General features: G+C 36.7%; 1 protein-coding gene across 1 annotated transcript in view; it reads left to right on the top strand.

Moving 5' to 3' along the window:
• LOC122798818 overlaps positions 1 to 17638 on the top strand; it is a 638969-nt gene that overhangs the window by 493402 nt on the left and 127929 nt on the right. The gene's annotated exons all lie outside the window — the stretch shown is intronic.

The raw sequence follows: 17638 nt of genomic DNA, 5'->3' as shown, positions 1-17638 counted from the left end.
TTTTCCCGATGCTAAAAAAACGCTGGACATCGAACTCCTTATTGTGGGGTGTGTGCCCCCACATCCCTCTAACTATATATTCCAACTCTGAGCTTGCACTACAGTGAGGAAAAGGCAAACATCCCACTCCTCATTGTACCAGACCCCACAAACACTCTTTCAATTTCCAGCATTTTCGCCATGTGAGCGTTCACTGAAAACAACTGGTTATCTGATACAGACCCTTTACAAATTACCTTCCTGAAGCACTGTTTGCTTGTTAGGACCAGGGATAATTCTTTAGCAAAGTGGAACAGTAGTCTGTCTTTTCCACATGTCTACTATTGAAAGCTGACTTAGCTATTGAGTGCTTCTAATGCAACAGTGCACCTTTTTTTCTATCACATTCTGATTAGTCCTCTTCCAACAACAGTAATGCATCCTGTACTGCTCATCTAGGGACATAGTTGTGGTGCTCTTTTCTCATATAACAAACAGCAGTAGGACATTATGTAAAAGCACACCAATGAGCAGTAAAATCCATTACATCTTTTTCCATTAGATGTACTTCCAAACAAGTGTGCTGCAGAAAATATTAAAAAAAAAATCACATTTATGTGTCTGCCTCCAAAGTGAAAGATGCAAAAAAAAAAAAAAACAGTAGCTCATATAAGCACTTCTTCCCTACATTTCTAAGTGTAGTGATATGGTTTTACTATCAGCATGGGGCTGTAAATAAAATGAGCACACAGAGGAAACTGTTAGGATTTCCTGAAGAGTTAAGTTACCCTTCCCCCAAGGTACTGAAACCTGAGCCATCACACTAAAAGCTGTCTGAATGTAAACAATAGGATCACCTGACCTACCAGCTTAATCAAAACAATGAGATCTGCAGGGAATCTTGACACTCTCCCTTTAAGTTTTCTCTGGAATGTGTAAATCTGCTATGCAGTCTGCTATCTAATTTAACCCAATTTTCACTCGTTGAATAACTTTACCTGAGGAACTGTTATAATGTTTGCTCTTCTAATCATTGTAAATATTGTATATGTAATTTATATTGTCTGCCCATATAATCTCTGTAAATAATCTGTTTGTAATTTGTGACATGTTGCGTTGATTTGTTATTCCTTGGAGCTTTTCTCCCCCTCGGGCCTCCGCTGAAAATGGACATGTATCCAGTCGGACTATCCCGGTCAACAAATGTAAAATAAAATAAAATAAATAAAAAATAAAATAAAATTTGGCGATTTCTTGTTTCAGTCAGGAGGGCTGTGCATTATCTGGATGATATTTTTCATTATCAGGGAAAGAAAAGGGAACAGCTTGCAAGGTGTTAGTCATTTCAGGAACTACGCTAAGAGTTGGAAGTGCCATTGGCTGTGGACAGACTGAAAGTGTCAGAGAAGTAACTGGCTTTCTCAGACCTAGAGATAAATGCTACTTCTCACACATTTAGATTGTCACAAGCAAGGTTTGGTCTGTGGAACAGAAGATTACAGAGCCGAAGGAAGTAAAAACACAAGATTTGAGGAAGCAATATCTTTAGGAACATCTACTAAATTAAAGTCTAGTGTTCCAGCTAGAGCTTTTATTATGTTATTAGCTAATGTGTTGAGAGGAACAAATATAGAAACAGAACAGGCTTAGGAATTACCAATCAGGTCATAACTGACTTAGCAAAGGCGGCGGTTTTTGAGGTGGAATGGTTTTGAAGTGTTAAATTAAAAAGAAATCTATATGACTTTACACATGGCATGTTCTTCCATCTGTTTACTTCAATACTTCATTTTGTTTTGTCATGTGTGCCCTGACCTTTTCTTCTCTGTAACTTTTTAGTGATTTTCTTAAGTTACTCTGATTAAGTTTTTGTCTCTCATAGGCCATTGTTTTTGCTAGAATAAATGCTGCATTTTTATTGAAATTATTGAATTATTTTCATCACTATGCTGAAGTGACTTGGCTTGCTCTGTATTGCTCTTAAAGCAAACTCGTATATTTGAATTTGAAAACACTATTATGCACACCTGAGACTCTAACATAAGACATATTTTGTATGATGTTTAATATAGTATCATCCTTTCTGTTCAGAAGTTTCTATTTGTTGACTAGTAATTAGTAAAGTAAGCGATAGTACACCAATATACCACTAATCAGAGTACATATGTGTTAAACTGAGACCAAGAATATTGGCTCCTCTAGTTCTGTATTTTCCTATTTGCTATGAGCTAATTTTTTGGCAGAGGGTAACCCTTTCAAGATTTTGGAGGTTAAAGGGGTTTTGCCAGTTCAAGGATGTAAACTTGGAATATTATAGTAAGAGTGTACACTTAACTTCCAGTGTGGTCTTGGTGAGTGATAGAAAGCTACAAATGTTACAGTATATAGATTTATTTCAGACACCTATATCATCACTCTGATACATTAGATAAAGTATATAACATTCCTAGGTTTGTAGGTTCATTGCTGTTTGCTATGCTGTTGATCCATGAAGATCTTTAAAAGCCTGGCCATGCATTCCTTTAGGGATCTTAACATATAGGTAACACTGCTATCAGAAGACTAGTACATCTCAGATTTACATAAAACATAAGCTTCAATAAATGTACCTCAGGTAAGTTGATCAAGTCAGATCTGCATGACAGCTGTTGCACTGGGCTTTAAGTATTGCAAGTGTGACCTCCATACCTCCAGTTTATTTCTTAGGCGACTAGCATTTATGTATAGCAGCCTTCAACTTGATTTTTTTGTGTGTGTGTTAGCATTGTATGTGACCCCGCCTTACAAAATTAAAGACATTTTATTACAAATGATAGTTTATTAAAATTAACACATACCAGCATGTAAAAATGAATCCCAGCTTTTTATGTGATTTTTATAAAGCTCCTGTCGTAGGGTGCAGCAGTAGTAGCATTGTTGCCTTACAGCAAGAGGTTCTTCAGTTCAATTCTCGGCTGGAGTGCCTTCTGTGCAGTCTGCATGTCCTCCCTGCAGTCAAGTGAGCTGTGAGCTTTAAAGGCATGCAGGTAGGTGCATGTGTGTGTCTTCTGTGAAGGTTGGGCGCCGGGCTGGCAACTTGACACTGTAAAATTCCATTGCCTATCAATTTGCAGATTGGTGATCCGCTGTGGCGACTACTAACTGGGAAAAGACGAAAGACATTATTTTTTATAAAATTCCTGCTTACTATAAAAGCAATCTAAGCAAGGATACATGGAATTTTCTTTGCTTACTGTCCTAATAATTTAGTTGATCTGATAGTTGTGATAGCTGATCAAATTCAGAGATGTTGTGTGTTCTGTGGAAGGCCAGTTTAGCATGATGAGGGAAAAAATGTCACCATCCATTTCAGGAAATTATACAGATGCAACACATGAGCTGATATATCACAGTGCACAAAATGAGATGACAGTGTATCTTTATAATTGGTGTCAAAATGAAGACAAGTAAAAGGATAGACACCTGTTGCTGCAGAGTATATTTATTTATTTATTCATTCATTCATTCATTCATTCACATTTGTTAACCGGGTAGTGCCTGGCTGGGTAAACAGCCCGTTTTCAGTGAAGACCCAGGGAGAAAAGCACCATAATAAGAGTACAAAAATATTACAAAAAATTTACAAAGATTTAATAAGAATATACAAAAGGTGTCACAGTTGCCTGCAGTCACAATCTCTCAAAAGCACTTTAGCAGGCCCCATTGCTGGTTACATCAGTGCTAGTCAGAGGATCATGGCTGCTCTTTGTACTTAGATCCCTGATCTAATGAGTTAGTAAGCAGCTTCTTTGAATCAGTAATATGGACTGATGATACACAGGAACACGTTGATTACACAAATGGCCCTAATCACAGCTGTATATAATATACAAGGAAGTCATACTTAGCTAACTGTACTCGTATCTGTATGTAGGAGAACATATATTTAAATATGCACATATCACATGCATCCAAGTATAGTTGTATTCTTGCTAAATAGCAAAGTGCTATCCCATAACCTGTGCTGCTTTAAATCCCTTGCTACCTTTTTGCTCATTATCCACATTTGACATATCACTGACTTTCACCTTCAGATGTCCCTAGAATAATGATTTGTAGATGACAGTGATATGTCTGCACTGTGAATGTGCATATAAATGAACCTCTGTGTTTCAATTTTGTTGTGTATTTCGGCTTTTCCCTGTTAGGGGTCACCACAGTGGAACTCCGGTCCACTAATGATTGGCACTAGACTTTTACGTGCCGAGTTGCCGGCCCTGACGCACAACCTTCAATGAAGGTATGCCCATTCATGCACGTCTCCACACAGAAGATGCTCTAGCTGAGAATCGAACAGGACAACATCTTACTGTGAGGCGACAACGCTACCGCAGCACCACCACCGCAGTGTTTCAATAATGTACAATAATATGGATTCAATTCTGTTTACAGAGCATTCAGGTGTGCTTCAGAGCATTCCACATATTCTTACAGAAACAGTGCCTTCCACACTCAGCATAGGACTGCTTTCATTACATGTGATGATGACCAACTTAACTCCTGCTGTACATCGTTGACTAACATAGTAATATAGAATCATTGCACGTGTACACCTTGCCAGTACGCACACTTATGCTGTTCCTCCTTTTCAAGAAGGGCAAAGTAGGTAATTCGCAGACTGAATGTATGGGTTCCTCATTCAGTCATCCAAGATTAATTTGAAGGATACACTTGTAAAACAACACTGAGCAAGAAGTGGAAAAAATAAACTAATAAACAAAAGGCACCACCACCTCCAGGTACAAATAAATCCGGTCCAGGCTAGGATAAAACGTTTTATTCTCCACAAATGAGACCAAACGAGTGTTCACAGGCACGCCACCATAAAACAAGAACGCTTAGCATACAAACGCTGCCTTGAACTTCATCAGTTTAACATCCATTTTGAAAAAGCACTGCCTTTTATACTAATCACCACATTCAAAGTATCCAATCATGAATCATTCCCTTTTAAAAAAACAATTAGTGTTTAAAGGTAAAGGTGCTAGTAAACAATATTTGTGAATGTATTTATGATAAAAGGACTATACAGGTCAAAACTTTTAAAAACATATTTAAAATGAATGGAATAAGATGAACTTCCTATGTTTTAAAACTATACAACTGTAAACATCAAAAACACATTAAATTTGATTAAAATCTTATACTAAACACAAGTAATCTGTAACTCAGTTTAGTCTAATGCATTGCGCCCTCTGGTGACATAAATTAATATCACATACATTGTTTGAAAATTACTTACATGCATTTAAAAAATGTTTATGTGAACATTCACTGATTTAATAAGACGTATTAATAAAATACATACAACAAAGTACAATGTTTAAAACCAAATAAAAATGTTAAAAAATATTTAAAAATGTTTAAAAACATTAGAGTTTTGCAGCTCTTAGTTTCAACACTGGTACTAGGGACACCATGTCATTAAGCCCTAAATTTTTGCTTGCATCAAGTAACAGCTGCCAATACAGTTCTCTGTATTCAATCAAAGTCTCCCACATCCCTCCCTCGGATTAGTGGGCACAACTTCCAAGACAAAAAATTGATAACCTGAATTGACACATTTCATAGAGTGTTTGCTTAAAGCATTTTTCTCATTTTTTACCCTTACATCATATAGATGTTCATAAATTCTTTGCTTGAGTTTTCTCTCACTTTTTCCAATATAAAATGAGGTACATTCTTTACAAATTGCTATATATATAATACCCTTTGTGTCACAATTGGCATAACTGTTTAAATAAAGTGTTTTATTTCTAGCCTGCAAGTGGGTAGAGTAACCGGTAATCAAGTGTGTACAGTAACTGCACTTACCACACTTGAATAGACCTTTCTTTGATCTAACATTCTTCTTTTCAGCATTGTTGCAGTAACCACTTTCTAATATGTTCTTAATATTCTTACCCTTACGGTAAGTAAAAATTAATTCCTTGTCAAAAACATGCTCTAAATCTGAAATTTCCGAAAAGGCTTTCCACTCTCTTGTGAATATACTTCTTATAAGCCCTGAATGCTCATTGAACGTAGTTGTAAATCCTGCACTGTGTTGATCATTGTGTGATTTGCTATGTCTTTGCTCTTCACTACTCAGTTTCTTTCCTAGTATAGGGGCAAAGGGGCCTATTCTCTTAATATTCACTTCATCCAATATTTTGTTGAAAAATTCAAGTGGGTAGCCTCTCTGAATAAAGAGATCTCTTAAGAAATTGGCTCCCTGTTGAAATAAATCCTTATCAGATGTCATTCTACTTAGGCGAACAAGCTGCCCTTTCACTACCCCCTTCTTTTGATATGGGGGGTGACAACTGGTGAAATGTAAATATGAATTGGTAAAGGTTTCCTTTCTGTGTATGCATGAAATAAAATTCCCATTGTTTTTCTTAATACAAACATCCAAATACTTCAACTCTAAAAAATCAAAATTGTCAGTAAATTTCAAAAAGCTAGTAGTACTGTTGACATATCTTAATAAGTCACTGAAATCATTTTGACTGCCTTTCCAGAAGAAACAGAGGTCATCTAGGAACCTAGTATACAAGACCCAATTGCTGTTAAAGGGAGAATTAAACAGGAATTTTTCTTCCCAATATGCCATTATAATGTTGGCATATACTGGGGCACAATGTGCTCCCATTGCCACTCCTTTTTCCTGCTTAAAATACCCCCCTTGAAAATAAATAAAATTGTTTTTTAGTACTATGTCCATCAAAGTCAAGATGTTCCTAAAGTCTAGCTGGGTTAACTTCTTACTGGTAACTAATACTTCCTCGAACCAATACAAACCCACATCATGTGGGATGCAACCAAAAAGATCCGCAACATCCATTGTGCCAAACTTTAAGTTGTCGTTATATAATGATGGCTCTACTTTCCTTAAAAGGTCCCAAGAATCTATCAGTATATTTTCTTTTCCATCTAAGACACCTTTTACCTTGTGATCCACATATTTTGCTAAGGGTGCCGTCATTGAACCCTCGGCTGACACAGTAGGTCTAAGTGGTGGATCTAGTACATCTTTGTGCACCTTTGGTATACCAAAGATGCAAGGGACCTTAGGCTTCTCAACAGTCAAATATTTATATGTATCTTTGTCAAGTGAGCCTTCTAAGAACATATCGTATAGTAAGACCTGTATTTTCTTGTGAGCTATGTTGACTTCGTTAATGGATACTCTGGAATATTTTTCAGCATAATTAAGAATTGCTAACATTTTTCCTTCATATTCTATTGCTTCCATTAACACAACCCCACCCCCCTTGTCTGGTTTCATTACTCTCAAGTTTTGATTACAATATATGTCATTTAAAGTAGTGATTTCCGCTTGAGTTAAGTTAGAATGTATGTGCTTGGTAGCCAGTTGCGTTCTAATTTCGTTTTCTACTTTAAGCTCAAAATTCCTGAGCTGGGGGTGTATGGGTGGGTTGAATATGCTCTTACGTCTTAGACTTTCATTGTCAAAGGCAAAAGATTTCTTTAAAAAATATCTCTAGGTTCTTTTTCCTAATAAAGAGCTTTATGTCAACTAAAAGTTTAAAGATATCTACTTTCTGTCTGGGGATGAAGGTGAAGCCTTTGGAAAATAAATCAAACCAGGTTTTATCAATGTCTACCTTAGAATAGTTATAAATGTTAAAACCATTGTAAGACCAAGTGTTCATACTATTAACTATTCCATCGGCTAATTCCAGTCCTGTTCTCTTCTCACAGGTGGCCTCTCCCCTGTAGTTTTTTGGATTGTATATTGTCTTGTCCTGATTTTTCAACCTCTCTGACCTTCTGAGGCTAGGAAACTCCTCCACCTCTATAGGTTGTTATAAAAATTCAGTATCATCTCTCTCTTCCCATTCTAAATCATGGTTTTGTTCTCGAGCCCAGTTGCCATATGTTTGCCTAAAAAATCTTTTGGGCTTAGGATAATGAATTTTATTTCTATATTCTTCTAAATCTCTTTTTACCTTTACTACCTTTCTATCCTGTATTTCTTTACATTTTGTTTCTATATTTCTAAATAATGTCTGGTATTTGATCTTTTCCGCCTCAATGGTAAACATTAAATCATTAAAAATACATTTGTTAATGTTGTCAATATCTAGATATAGTTTTTCCATTAAAGCTTCATTGTTTTTAATGATAGCTCTCATAATGCTAAAACCACAATTTTCAAAAGCAGAAATAAGCTCATTGTGAAATTCAGAACCCTCAATAACGTTATCTACCCACTTGCAGGCTAGAAATAAAACACTTTATTTAAACAGTTATGCCAATTGTGACACAAAGGGTATTATATATATAGCAATTTGTAAAGAATGTACCTCATTTTATATTGGAAAAAGTGAGAGAAAACTCAAGCAAAGAATTTACGAACATCTATATGATGTAAGGGTAAAAAATGAGAAAAATGCTTTAAGCAAACACTCTATGAAATGTGTCAATTCAGGTTATCAATTTTTTGTCTTGGAAGTTGTGCCCACTAATCCGAGGGGAGGGATGTGGGAGACTTTGATTGAATACAGAGAACTGTATTGGCAGCTGTTACTTGATGCAAGCAAAAATTTAGGGCTTAATGACATGGTGTCCCTAGCACCAGTGTTGAAACTAAGAGCTGCAAAACTCTAATGTTTTTAAACATTTTTAAATATTTTTTAACATTTTTATTTGGTTTTAAACATTGTACTTTGTTGTATGTATTTTATTAATACGTCTTATTAAATCAGTGAATGTTCACATAAACATTTTTTAAATGCATGTAAGTAATTTTCAAACAATGTATGTGATATTAACTTATGTCACCAGAGGGCGCAATGCATTAGACTAAACTGAGTTACAGATTACTTGTGTTTAGTAGAAGATTTTAATCAAATTTAATGTGTTTTTGATGTTTACAGTTGTATAGTTTTAAAACATAGGAAGTTCATCTTATTCCATTCATTCTAAATATGTTTTTAAAAGTTTTGACCTGTATAGTCCTTTTATCATAAATACATTCACAAATATTGTTTACTAGCACCTTTACCTTTAAACACTAATTGTTTTTTAAAAGGGAATGATTCATGATTGGATACTTTGAATGTGGTGATTAGTATAAAAGGCAGTGTTTTTTCAAAATGGATGTTAAACTGATGAAGTTCAAGACGAAAACGTTTGTATGCTAAGCGTTCTTGTTTTATGGTGGCGTGCCTGTGAACACTCGTTTGGTCTCATTTGTGGAGAATAAAACGTTTTATCCTAGCCTGGACCGGATTTATTTGTACCTGGAGGTGGTGGTGCCTTTTGTTTATTAATTTGAAGGATGCTAGGGTCACTTTGTTTATGTTGCGGGGAAGTCTATTCCAGTGGTGGAGTAGGTAATTAGTAATTAATGTATCTCTCCAGAGCATTTTATTTTTTATGTTGGTGGAGATTTACATGCCCATTTCTGGCTGTTGTGAGTTACTTGATTTGCAATGATACCGGAGATCAAGGAAGGCAGGTTCCTTAATGCTGAAGAACACACAACATATTTCACCTCGCAAAATCCTATAAATAATGAGTAAAAAGACAATGCTTCAAGCCTTTTCTAGTAGCTCAGATACTTTTAAACCAGCAATTTCCTTTGTTAGGGACCTCTGGGGCCCTTCCAGTTACTTAATATGTCTAGGAAGGTACATCCTGAAGGGGGTGTTATACTCAGTAATTGGTCTAATTAGGGTTGCCTGCAGAGAAATTATACGTTCTTTTGACCTGAAATGTGCTTTTGGATACTGGTTGTGCCAAACAGAATGACGTTCTGACTACTGTTGCTACATGGTGGTTGAAGAAGAAGGAATTAATTAACCCAGATTCTAAGATCCCTGACAGCATTATCTTTTTTTAAGTGGAGTATTAGCTATACTGTACATTGAGGGAGAGGAGTGTTTACCAAGTATGATTGTGATAATATTATATTTTTAACATTTAATTTTAACCCTTCTTCTGCTTATAAGGGTTAGTTCCTGCTGTAATGACTGGGTATCATAGAGAGATTTGACATTAATGCCCAGTTATCAGCAATCTGCAAACTTAGATAACCAAAAGTCCTAATTCCTGGTCTGGAGTTCAGAAAAGTAGATTCCGGAAGAGGAGGGGTTGCATTAGTGAGCACTGGGACACACCATTAATTACCTTCCTATTTTCTGAAGAAGTGTCTCCTACGTTAACTATCTGGGTTCCGTCTTTCACTCAGTTGGCTGTGCACCTCACTGTGTGTGAATTTAATTTTAAGACATTTAGCTTATTAACAATGCTAGCAGGGGGATATAATTGACCGTTTTTGCTGTTTATTGTGTGTGTGTGTCACCATTTCATAGAAGTTAATTAAACTGAGTAGGCAGGATGTCCCTTTGATAAAGTTGCACTGATGTCGGTCTAGCCTGATAAATACACCTAGTGGAAAAAAAAGAAAAACTCCAGTATCATTAAGTCCTTTCAGTGATTTATCTTCATCCTGTCTGCATTTGTGGTAGGAGAATTGCTACTGGTTTTGATATGAAACAGTTATGCTGATGAAGCCTCATGTGTGAAACAGGTTCTGTTTATTGCTGTGAGGGCATATTAATAAAGAAGATATTTTGATTTTCTCACTCTTCATTGATTGTTTTTGGACTATGAATCTGCCATGCCAATATGCCTCGTTAACTTGCTAATAAAGATTTAGATCCTTCATTTGGATGTTTGGAGAAACATTAGTTGTGCAAAGACACAGGAGGTCAAAAAGGAGTAGTGTTTTTCATGGCAGAAAAGGCTAAACATGGATCACCATCAGGCAGTCTGTATGGGACTGAGTACAGGGAGGTATGTTCAGGGAGGATTAGTAAGGGACTTGAGTTTGTGAACTTTTTGATTACAATGCTCTGACATCTCTCAGGTAGAATTCTATGTTTCAACAGGTGCATGCCAAGGGGAAGGAGGAGGTTATATTTAATAATGGTTATGATAAGAGATGAGAAAAATTGAAGTAATACTTCTTTAAATCTAAAGGAGATGCTTGTATTATTAACTGGACCAGATGCAAGGTTTTGTGTGATGGTCATAGCTGTCAACCAGTCAGGGACAAATCCAGAAATAATCAGAGACAATCGGGTACATTTAAAAAATATTAGTATTGTTAACCTGAGACATTAATTTTTCTGAAGTAAAGGATGTCTATAACTCTAATTATTGTCATTATTTATTAAGGGTAGTTCAGTACCTTTTCACAAGAAAACATTAGTTTTAGGAGGGATTAAGAATGACAGAATGCAAATTTCAGTCAAAAATCAAGACGTCTATGAAAATGACACGTATGATAATGAGGGACCAATGATAAGGAATTCTCAGCGAAAGTGCTGAGAGTTCCAAATGATAAGGAATTACCAACAAAGCTACATAGAGTTCCAGTGACAATGTCTCTTTGTAAAGGGTGTGCTATGTAACTGGTTTGAGAACCAACTATTTAAATGTACTGACCTGAGGAACTAGCAAACTAGATGCTATGATAACATTGATGGAAATAGTACTAAAAAATAATTTTGTATATTTTGAAGGTCAATTTACAGGTAAACCACTGGTGTGGCTATGGGCACTGTACGCGCCCCCTTGTTTGCCAGTTATGTTATGGCTGAATGGGAAGATCAATATTTGCTCACCAGTGACTATAAAGAGAGCTGGATTCTCTGTACCAAATGTTTGGGCAACATTTTTATTTTATAGAATGACACTAATGAAAGTTTGGAGGAATTTCTTAACTACATTAACAACACCACACAATTTTTCTTTTTCTCCTCAAATTTTGATAGATACATAATTACTTTACTGTATGTGAAGATTAGTAAGGCTGTTGCCCATCAGAAGTTTATTTCCAGTATATATCGTAAGCCAACGCCTTCAAAACTCATACCCTCATTTTTCTAGTTGGCACCCAAAACATCAGAAAAAAACAGTAGTGAAAGGCCAGTTTGTCAGACTGCCCCAGATGGTTCTGAACATGAGTGCTTTAATTATGGTGTAATGTACTTGATTTTTTAAATGATATATGCCAGGAAGCAGTGAACAAAAGAGAAATGGGCTCTTACTTACCCATTTTGAATAATACTAGTAATATAGGTATGGGGACGGTAAAACATTTTCCAAGTACTAAGGACATGAACAAGAGGCTATTCATTTCTACTTTTACCCTGGACAGCCATGTTACAGCATAATACATTAACAAAAATTAGAATAAATTTTATACAGATCCTAGAATATTAAATAAAATAGGTGAGAAACCACAATTTGTTTATAGGTAGAGATAAAGCTTTTAAAAACTATTTGAAAATAGTAAAACAGAAAGGGACTCATCATAAAACATATGCTATGAAAAGATGTGGGTTTTGCCCACATTGCCCCAAGATTGTATGTGGCAATGTTTTTACAGTAAGAAGGGTGACATCATATCAGAGGGCATTTTAACTGTAGTTCTACAAATGTAGTATACTTAGCCTAGTGTTTACAGTATCCCGCTTTTTATGCGGGAAAAATCTCTAGGAGGTTAAGAGACCGCATATATGAGCATTGTTTAGATATTAGGAAAAACAAACTTAGAAACATGTCATGGTTTGTGATATACACAACTTTGTTTTTTTTTTTTTTTTTTTAATTATTGAACAAGTCAGGAAGGACATTCAGGGTAGGATAATGAATGAACATTTGGATGCCTGTGAATTGAGGTGGCAAATTTTTTTTCCCAACATCTTTATTAAATTTCCACATGTGACAAAGGCAATCTTACATTTATATAAATGAAAAACATACAAAATGAAATCACTTTAGTTGTAAACAGTTTACACGTCAGACACCATTCAAACAACTGTAGTTGTAAACATTAATAATCACTTATAGACTTTCTATTCATTGTCATTTAAGCATTATATAGCTCATTCAAAGCCTGCCGCTTAAAACTTGTTCTTGCTCTGCATACACTTTTCCTACAATTCCCATTTTTTTCTATGTAGTTTGCTCCTTCCCTTTTCTAAAGATCCCAATTCCAATTGTTATATCTCAGTTACTATATGCACTACTTCTAATTAAGTTGGTCTAGACTTTGATTTCCATTTTCTAGTAATTGCTTTTTGGCAACCACCATAATTAGATTCAGCAAGGCTTTACTATGTCTAGGCAATTCTGATTCTGTAGCATAACTCAAAAAAATCATCTCCCCAGTCAGTCCAATCTTCCCACCCAGCATCTTTGACAGAGCGGCCCGCACGGAGTCCCAAAAGTTGCCAGCTCATCACACCTCCAAAAAACATGCTCCTAGTTACCTCTTTCTTGCCCATCACACCTCCAGCATTTGCTATCCACCTGAGGAAAAATTCTTTGGAGTCTACTTGGAGTTTGAAAATACCTATGTAAACATTTCCAGGCAAAGATCCTAAATCTTCTAGACTTTGTTGCATATTTGGGAGATATATATATCCCCCCATTGTCTCTTTGTGAATTGCTTATCCAGTCTCTCTTCCCAATCCTTTCTAAGCTCCTCTGATTGATTCTTGTAATTATCATGCAGCATTTTATATGCTTTACTAATTACTCCTTTTTTAATGGCAGCTTCTGTTCTACATTCTATTAAAAACTCTACCAGTGCTGGACTTTCATTTTCTTTCTCTTTGCCTATACTCTGATATCAATCCTTTCTAGCGAAGGCAATCTGTAACCTGCAGTCCAAATAAACTTTGGCCTGTTCCCATTCTATTACCTTTCCCTTTATAGTTATTTGTTCCCAATACATTGGTTCCTTTTCCAATTTTCTGCAATAAATTCCATCCCCCTCTTGCCTATTATTTGTATCCCTGACCATCGGCAAAATCTCTTGTCTCCATTCTCATACTGGTTTGGTTCTTAGAATACTCCCTGCTATTTTAAACTGAGGTGGCAAATTGAGTTAAATGTCACAAGCTACCCTGGTTTAGATGAGGCTGTTTCAATTAATTCAATTTTAAAATTGAAGAACTTTGACAGCGTGTGATTCTATTCTTCTTTTTTATCATGTGACCTCTATATCATATGACCTTTGGTGGGTTACTTAAACAGTGGTTTTGATGAATGATTTTAATTCTGATGAAGTTCTGAAAACAGTAAGAAAGAAAGAGCTTAACTTTGGAATAAAGCTTTGGTATGTTACAGCTGGTTTCAGGTTGTCCTTCTGTGCATCGCAAAGGTGGTGTGTTTTTCTGTGAGGAAACTTGTGGTAGTTGCTCCTGGCCAATTTCATAAGAAGGGAGAGCCGCTGTTGCCTAGGCCAGAAGGGAGTCACCACAGTGATCTTGGGGGATTCCTGCTGAATCTTCAAAAATACTCTGGATATCAGTGGAAAGGGTGGAAAAATATGCAGGAACATTCCTGCCCATGGAAAGGTAAAGGCATCTGTCTTCCAGGCCTTCTTGCATGGAGTCCTGGAGTAGAATTTTGCTAGCTGTTTGTTGATAGAGGAGGCAAAAAGACCTACTTGGGGAAAACGCCACAGATGGATCAAATTTTGGAAGATTATGTGATCTAGTTTTCATTTGGGAGGGTCTTCTTTTATTCTGCTCAACTTGTCTGCCACAAAGTTTTGCTCTGATATAAAGCAGAATTCTTGTAGAATTAATTTATGCTGTAAAGCTATATCCCGAGCTAACTTGGCTAGTCTACAAAGGGAGTAAGATCTGATTTCCCCTTTCTTGTTTATATACTGTAGCATATGATATTGCCTGAAACTACTTGAGGTCATGGGGACAAAAATGATTCATTCAGTTGACTGCCTCATATAGAACAAGGATCTATTTCATATTTATGTGCCTGTGTCTCTCTACGTTGCTGCAGATATGTTCCACTTTTATCCCCCTTGACACTGCTCCCCAAGTAAAGTCCAAGGTGTATGAGGTGACTGACTGCTTTAGAGCAGGGTAGGAGAAGGAGTGACCTTGGTTTATGGAATTATGTTATCTCCACCAAGTGATTTCTCTTCTCACAAGTACCAGAACCGGAATCTGAAAAGATAACAAGTGTTGGTAATGAAATCAGAGACTTCAGGCACCACTATGTCTTTCTCGTGTGGAGTCTTGCCTGAGGTCTCAAAAGAATCATAGATGCCATGAGACCCAGAATCCTGAGGTATTCCCAAAGAGTGACTGAAGTCTGAGTGAAAAAATCTCTCAAATAGACCAACATTTACATCTACTTTTTCCTGTGGAAGAAAAGCTTCTTGAACTGAGGTATCTCACAGATACCCTAGGAACCCAATCCTGTGTGATAGGAGTCCAAAAGACTTTTGAATGTTTTCTTGGAAACCCAGCCTGCATAGGAGATTTCTCACCCAGTTGAGAGATTCCTGACACTTTGAAGCAAGTCATCTAAATATGCAAAATATGGATTCCGTGTAGACTGTAATAAGCTATAACTGGAGCTAGATACTTTATGAACACTCGTGGAGCAGTTGATATCCCAAAAGTAAGGTAATGGACTGATAATATGATCCAGACTAATAAATTGTTAAGAAATACCTGAATTATGGATGAACATGGACAAGATGATGATGATAAACATCTTTTAAATCTAAAATTACCTTCTTCGTCTTCTTCTTCTTCTTCTTCTTTCGGCTGCTCCCATTAGAGGTCGCCACAGCAGATCAACTGTTTCCATTTCTTCCTGTCCTCTGCATCTTGCTCTGTCACACCAACCACCTGCATGTCAAAAAACTCAAATGATGAAAAAGGGGTAAGAGGTTGTGAAGCATAAGCATTTTGAACTTAGACACTATCACATCCTGGTTTAGGAAAGAAAGGTCCAGAGCCAGCATTCTGGGATATTCTTTCTTTGGCACAATAAACATTCTTGAATAAAAATGTTTTCCCAACTGAGAAGAAGAAACTGTTTTTTTTTTTTTTTTGCCTCCCTAACATACTGTTAGATGGGGGAAAACAGAATAGCTTTGTCTGGTGGATGTGGAATAATTCCCTGGAAAGGAGGAATTTCTTCCCATTGCCAGCTGCAGCCATGCTGAAGCAGTCCCAGAACCTGTTGCCAAAGTGAGTAATGGAGATTTTCTTTCTGGAAAGGAAAAGGACTGCCAGGGTGAGGGGGAGACAAGGTCCTTTATATAGTCATTCTGCTTTATTTTGCTGTCCATTATTCTGGGATGCTCCTGCTTTCTTTTTGGAACCTCCCTGCCATTGTTTTTAACCTTGTGCTTACCAGCATTTTGTTAAAACTTTGCATTTTGTTTTGTTTCAAAAAACTGGTTAAGGGAGCAGAAAATCCATTTGAAAATTTGGAGGAGGAGGAGGACTGAAGTATCTGAGAGATTCCCTGTATCAGTTTACATTTCTCATCACATTTTTTGATAACCTCGGCAGCAGAAGATCTGAAAGATAAATCCATGTCCAAAGGAGAATTTAAAGTTTTGTCTCTTGAGAGACAAACCTCCTCAACACTGTACTAGTAGCAACAGCCATAGAAGTAGTTGTCTTAACTATTTAGAGTCATATACATGCTTTAAACAATGACTAGAGACCTAAGAAACTGAAGAAACTAAACCACACAAAGCATATTTTCCTCACAGCAAGGAACTGCAGATAAAACACTCCTCATATTTCCACAGTTAGAATAAACATTTTAAAACCAAACCTGACAGTTCAAAATTCTAACCATTCAAATTGCAGAAGTATACAGTTTCCCCACACTTATCAATTGTTTTACCATCCTTGTCAGAAAGGGAGTTATTAGAATTAACAAAATGCTTGGCAGTAGCTGATTAACTACTGCTATAGCTGCTGGGTCAGGTCTGGGAAGCGTGTATAAAAGTTTTTAAGATTTATGAACTTAGTACAGTCTATCTGCTTTCTCAGGTACAGTAGTCTGGCTGTCAGGGAGATCAGGGAGATCACAGGCTGTGACAAACATATTCACCAGTGCTGACTATGCTAACAGGTAGGTTCTAGAAATTCTATTTGTACACAGCTCTTTGTATTGTTTGAGGGACTATGAAACAACAGTATTCTTCCACTTAAAACATTGGCATATTTTGGAAATAGTCTCTGAGAAAGAGAATCCCTGCCAGGGAGATTCAGATAACATGCTCTCCCCTGATACTGAACCAGAAATCTCAGAAGAAAAAAAAACTATTTCTGTCCCATCACATTACTCTCCAGGTTCAATTTTCAATAACCTGTACAAGATCCAGAGCTAGACTTAATGAATTATTCCTGACCAGTGACCTGGTGCAGGAGATGATAAACATTTAGTTTTCTGTTTCTTTCTAACAAGAATGTTGGGGCACATAGGATTATTAGTGGTAGCAGCAACTTCCTCTGGGATGGACACAACATTCTGACTAAGAAGGTGCTCTGTCTCCCTAGACCAGCAGAGTTCCTCTTCCTTGATCACTGAGAGGATCCCAGAAGCCACAGAGGATGTGACTAACCCTAGTCCATTGTGGCTGTATGGTCACCATGAGACGGATCCAGTGAAAAAGATGTTTGGTCTGAGGAACCAGCTTTGGCCACAGCAGAGACACTCGTCTGTGGCTGATGCAATTTGCTAGCCTGCTGTGGTGGAAAAGGCTGTTTAACTATTTTTTGTGGCTTGAAGAAAGACTGGTAGTTTGTTC

This window comes from Protopterus annectens, chromosome 3.part1 (assembly GCF_019279795.1).
Source record: "Protopterus annectens isolate FY-2018-M chromosome 3.part1, PAN1.0, whole genome shotgun sequence".
NCBI lineage: Eukaryota > Metazoa > Chordata > Ceratodontiformes > Protopteridae > Protopterus > Protopterus annectens.
The sequence above is the reverse complement of the archived record's forward strand: the minus strand, read 5'-3'. Positions and strand labels throughout refer to the sequence as shown.